At 39.5% G+C, this 6166-nt stretch overlaps 1 pseudogene; it reads left to right on the forward strand.

The window, feature by feature from the left end:
* Positions 1-1820: 1820 nt before the first annotated feature.
* Positions 1821-5174, forward strand: LOC114892733 (annotated as a pseudogene).
* Positions 5175-6166: the final 992 nt, after the last annotated feature.

Consider the following 6166-nt stretch of genomic DNA (forward strand, 5'->3'; position numbering starts at 1 on the left):
TTAACATCTTCATTTTTAAACTTAGAGCATTTCTGTTAAAATAATTTAACATTTTGCAAATGATACAAAATTTTTTATAATTAATGAGCTATTTTCTTTTAACTAGATATGCTTATAAAAATATATGATCTCACTTTTCGTTTTTTTCATTAATTTCAGCGATGTTTCTGAAAAGCTAGAAATTCCATGATTTCAACTGATAACACCTCACACGTGTAAGAATGAGGATTATGAAAGTTCATTCTTAAGGAAGAAAATCACCCCAAGAATGATTTATTGAATATCTATTCTTTGCCAGATACTTCTCTAGATGTTAGGGATATAGCAGTGAAGAAAACAGGTAAAATTCCTGTCTTCAGGAAGCGCACATTCCTGTCAGCGGTGAAGATGGAGAGACAAAATAAACAAGATAAGTAAGATACAACATGGTATGGACATATATACACTACCAAACATAAAACAGATAGCTAGTGGGAAGCAGACGCATAGCACAGCGAGATCAACTCGGTGCTTTGTGACCACCTAGAGGGGTGGGATAGGGAGGGTGGGAGGGAGACGCAAGAGGAAGGAGATATGGGGATATATGTATATGTATAACTGATTCACTTTGTTATAAAGTAGAAACTGACACACCATTGTAAAGCAATTATACTCTAATAAAGATGTTAAAAATTTTTTTTAATTAAAAATAAAATAAAATAAAAACTTAATCTCAAAAAAAAAAAAGATGACAATATTCTCTGGCCTGAAAGGGCAATACTCACTTAGGAGTATGAAGGGGAGGGGTATTTATGCTATTTCTCCAGGAAGACAATGGAGGTAAACAGGAGATAAACAAGTAAAAATTTAAAGCAGGAACATACAGAAAGAATGCGTTGCTTTCCAGACGATGCAAGCACCGTGACCGGATGGAGGGTCAGGGAAGGTGGGATGGGACAGAGGCAGGCGCAGGCACAGGCCAGGCCAGATCAGGGAGGACTGAGTTGCCATGCAAGGGGGATTTGACCTTATCCTATAAGCAGCAGGAAAACAATAAAAGATTTTAAGGACGCAAATGAAAAAAAAAAAAAAAGATATAACATGATAGTAATACACCTGCTAAGGAGAAAAAAGAAAGCAGAAAAAGGGAGGGTAGAAATTTAGAGGTATGAAGAGGTAAGAGATGGACCAAGAATGAAAACTTTATTGAATTATAGTAATAATAATGAACTATAAAAATTTTATTCATTTTTTTCCAACAAGCATTTGTTTGTAGGTGCCAGGTGATGTGAACACAGACATGAATAAGACAGTATCACCGCCCTCACATGGCCTTTTAAGTAGTGGGAGAAAGAAAATCAACAATCAATGCTACATTCCAAAAAAGCTAAGACATGAGCTAAAATTAAAATATCAAAATACCCTTATTTTCACATTTCTAAATAAGCTGGTGATGAAAATACTGATAGATTTCACTACATAAACAAAAGCTGAAGCCTCCTGATATCAAATAAACCAGCAACTGTGCAGTGTGATGATGCCAGCAGTATAGCTTTTTAAATATTGCCCAAAACCCTCCTAAATAATAAATCAGGAGTGTTAAAGAAGACAAAACAAACAAAACTATGGACAATATCCTCTACAAAACTAGGAACAAGGAATCCCTGTGAACTTAGGACAGGCATGAGTGTGGCCCAAACACCAAGAGCTGTGTGCCCTGAATAGCGTAACAACTATGTGGTTGGAGCACTGAGGAGTGAAAGGGGGATACCCACTTATACCACAAGCCGTGGGAACCAAATCTTACTCCAAAATAATCACAACCAAAATGAGATAACCCTATGGAGGCAGGGACTAAAGGATCTGGGAACAGCCTAAATGTCCTTACAGGATACAAGTTTCACAGAGAGCAAACAGAGCTTCTGAACGTGAGAAAATCAAACACAGCTTTGTCGGTGTAGGTTCCAGAGACATTCAGAGCAAATACTCATTTTCAGAAGTGAAAATCTTTACTCTCAAGGAACACTAGTGGAAATACATGCTAAGGTGAGTGGGTCAGGAACACTGAGTGTAAAAAAGAGAGTGAAGCTTCAGAGAGCATAGAGGCGCCCGAAGAATGCTAGTCGTGAAAAGTAGTATAAAGGCAAAATTACAAGGCTGAATCTGACAGGCCTACATGACTCAGGGTTGAAGAATGCAGTTGAAGACAGAAAATATTTCTGATCTACACATATCTGTAAAAGACAGAAAAGCAACTACAGAAAGGCCTTTCCTTGAGTATTTCACATAAAAACAGAAAGGAAATTCTCAGTCCAAGGAGCTCTCCACAAGAACATCTTCCTAATAGCCTAAGAAAATCACGGCTTTGAAACGTGGGGTGAGGGAGCTTACAGGCTATAGTGTTTCAATCTGAAAAATAAATAGACATGGCAACAAACGTGCACACAAAAATGACCCTTCACGGCTGGAGGTTTTTAAAAGGCAAATTGTAAGAAACTTAAAATTGAATGACAGAGAAATATTACCTAATGTTAGGTAGTAATTTTAAACTAAATGTACAAAGAGTTTTAATGACTTGGGAAAATGCACCACAGCTTTAGGCTCTTCCAAATCATCGTGAGACAGTCCTAGAATTTTTATTCTGCTAACCAATTTAATGAATAGAATATTCCACAGCTATCTACTTCATAACCAAAATATCCACTGGGGTATCCTTGAAATGATTTCTCTGTGCCCTTAGAATACAAATTACCTCCACTCCTTCTTTTGCAAGAAGTTATATTTTTACTTAAATAAGTAATAAATTATATTTCTCTTTGTTAAAAAACACAACAAGGGCTTTCCTGGTGGTGAACTGGTTGAGAGTCCGCCTGCCGACGCAGGGGACACAGGTTCGTGCCCCGGTCCGGGAAGATCCCACATGCCGCAGAGCAGCTGGGCCCGTGAGCCATGGCCGCTGAGCCTGAGCGTCTGGAGCCTGTGCTCCGCAACGGGAGAGGCCACAACAGTGAGAGGCCCGCGTACCGCAAAAAAAAAAAACCACACAACAAAGCAAATGAGGCAAACACCTAGTACATGAAGCATAACGTGAAAGCCTCATTTACCACTACACCAGCCCCTGTTCCTTTTCTCAGAGGAAATCACAGGGTGAATCCTTCTATTCTACTCTCCACAAATTCATATAAATGCAAAATATATATACATAGATATATGTTTTCATATGTTATATATGAGACCTATGTATATAATTATATATACATATGTATATGTGTATACACACACACACACTCACATACACAGGCAAATACCAATCCAGTGATGTCTTTACAAAAAATTTCTGTCCATTATCAAAGACTTCAGCAATTTATTTCCCATCAACAGTGTTTGCTCACATTCTGGCCAAAAATAGTTCTTATCAATTACTTCAAATTTGTCAACCTTATGGAAGAAAAGTGTCTTTATTATTTTAATTTGCATTTAGAAGTGTAATAATTTTCATATGTTTATCAACCATTTGAGTATCTTCAACGATAAATTGGGACTTCCTTGGTGGTGCAGTGGTTAAGAATCCGCCTGCCAATGCAGGGCACACAGGTTCGAGCCCTAGTCCAGGAAGATCCCACATGCCACGGGGCAACTAAGCCCGTGCACCACAACTACTGAGCCTGCACTCCAGAGCCCGTGAGCCACAACTACTGAGCCCACGTGCCACAACTACTGAAGCCCGTGTGCCTAGAGCCTGTGCTCTGCAACAAGAGAAGCCACCGCAAGGAGAAGCCTGCGCCCTGCAGCAAAGAGTAGCCCCCGCTCGCCGCAACTAGAGAAAGCCTGCGAGCAGCAACAAAGACCCAACACAGCCAAAAATAAATAAATCAATTAATTAATAAAAATATAATGAATTGCCTGTTCATATCTATTCATTTTCCTATTTAACTGTTTATCTTTTTCCTTTAGATCCACAGTTGCTCTTTATATTTATGCATATTTATCCATTATCTATTGATGTGTGGCCAACATTTTCTCCTGTTCTTTATTTTTGAGATATTTTAGTAGAAGTCTTAAATTTTTTATTAAATTTGCCAGTCAGTTTTTAAGGCTTTTGGGGTTTGCGATCCTTTAATGAAGAAATTTTACCCTGTTATTTAAAAAAAAATAATAATTGAATTATCTTCTCCTATTCTTTTTATTGTTCATGTACACATGACCTTTTCAACTTCCTGCATATAGTTTCTAGAAAAATATCCACTTTTCTGGATTTTTCCATTTGTTGCCACGCAATTTACCCATTATTTTTAATGTTTTAATCACTTCAATATTGATAACTAAAAAACTCCAATTTCTAATTTTAAATAGATGTATTCCATATTTCACTAAATCAGACTTGCCAAGGTTAAATCTATTTTACTGATTTTTTAAAAAGCATCAGCTTTTAGTTTTAGGGATAAAATAACTCTAAAAATAGTTCAGGGGGCGGGTCCTGCACCGTGGCGGGAAAGCAGCCACCGCCGCGCATTTTCCTGGGAGCTGAGGGCGTGTCCCAGGCCTACCACTGGCGCCGCCAAGGACTTGGAGCTTGTGGCAAAAAGGAGCTGGTCCCCATTATCCCGAACTTCAGCCTGGACAAGATCTACCTCATTGGGGGCGACCTGGGGCCTTTCCGCCCTGTCTCCCCAGTACAGGTGCCTCTGTGGCGGGCGATCAACCCAAACACAAGAAGGGTCGGCTGCTTCCTCCCGAGTGGACGGACACAGAAAAGTTGGAGAAGATGAAGGATCATGAAGGAAAGGAAGAAACGTTCCCCCCAGACCTAGCCCTTACTCCAGGGGAACTTACCAAACTCCTGCTAAATAAGGTTTCGGACAGCATCCCAAAAGCAGATGAGATCTGGACACTCGCTAGCCAAGCTCCGGGCGTCTGCCGACAGCTTAGTGAGACAACGGGTGACGCGCGCCGAGCTGGATAACTTGACCTTGATGGAGGTCAACACCCCCGGGCTTTCTTCCCACCAGCTCCACTACAAACTCCGCACACACCTGCAACCTTCTGAAGGTGCCCAGTCTCAAGACTTCGAGGGAGAGACAGGTTCGTCCAGGCCCTTGTCTGAGGCAGGAGGCTCCCGGGTGGTGTGTGAGCGCTCAGGACTGGATAGAGAGACTCACATTTCTGGAGTTCTAGAACCACTTTTGAATGTCTGAAAAAAAAAGTGCAGTGAAGCAAGGAACGGCTCTGTAACATTGTTAGAAGGCATTGTTAGAAAGGCTTGTGCTTAGTCCTCGACACGTGCTGTAATTCCACATCTGTATCTAGGAGCCAGCTGGCCTTTCATGCGGGAAAGAAAAAAAGCTTTGGCAGAACAAGCGGTTTCCCCCAGCAGGGCCTTCAGGCTCTTGCTCGCAACTGTCATGCGCAGGTGAGTGGTCCCGGCTGGAAACTGTCATGCGCAGGTGAGTGCTGGGTGATGTCACTTGTTGCTTTCAAAAGATAGGGAGATAGCGGGAGTGCCGATGAGGCCGTGGCATTTTTCTTTTCCCTTTTTGATCCTGATCTCTTGAGCTAAATTTAGAATCTCCTACAGAGGTGGTTCACACAGAGGAGGAGAGCAGATGAGTGGCTAGCGACGGTTGACCCATGTTTGTCCTCTAAGCCCTGATACACAATGAAGACGGAAGAAAAAAAAAATTCAGCAATGCTTCGTTAATTCCTGTCTTTAATTTTATTAATTCTTTCATTCTATCTTCTTTAGTTTTATTTTATTATTTTCCTAGCATCTGAATTCATATGTTAATTCTTTTTCTTTTCCAGTTTTTCTTATTTTTAAATATACACATGTATTTGATTTATATGGTGTGTTTAAAATTTTATCTCTCTTCTGAATAGATTTTGAGCTTTTTAATAGCAAAATTACACTGCCAATGACATCTGTGTTTTGATATTTGCACACAGTCTGAGATTTGCCTGTTAATAGAAAATTTCAAAGTATTTAAATGTATTTTCATGATTAATATGTCTGGTCTTCTTTAATCTAGTTTCATGCTTTTGATTTATTGTGCTTCCTTTACATTATACTTTATTTAATTTTTTCCTTTTCATTTTAAAGGTAAACATCCTGTTTTTGTTTTATAACTGTTAGGCTTGCATTTTTAAAATATTAAACTTCAAATATCTTTATTTATGAATATTAGTATTT

Source organism: Monodon monoceros, unplaced genomic scaffold (genome assembly GCF_005190385.1).
Source record: "Monodon monoceros isolate NGI ecotype Baffin Bay Population unplaced genomic scaffold, NGI_Narwhal_1 Super_Scaffold_1, whole genome shotgun sequence".
NCBI classification, from domain to species: Eukaryota; Metazoa; Chordata; class Mammalia; order Artiodactyla; family Monodontidae; genus Monodon; species Monodon monoceros.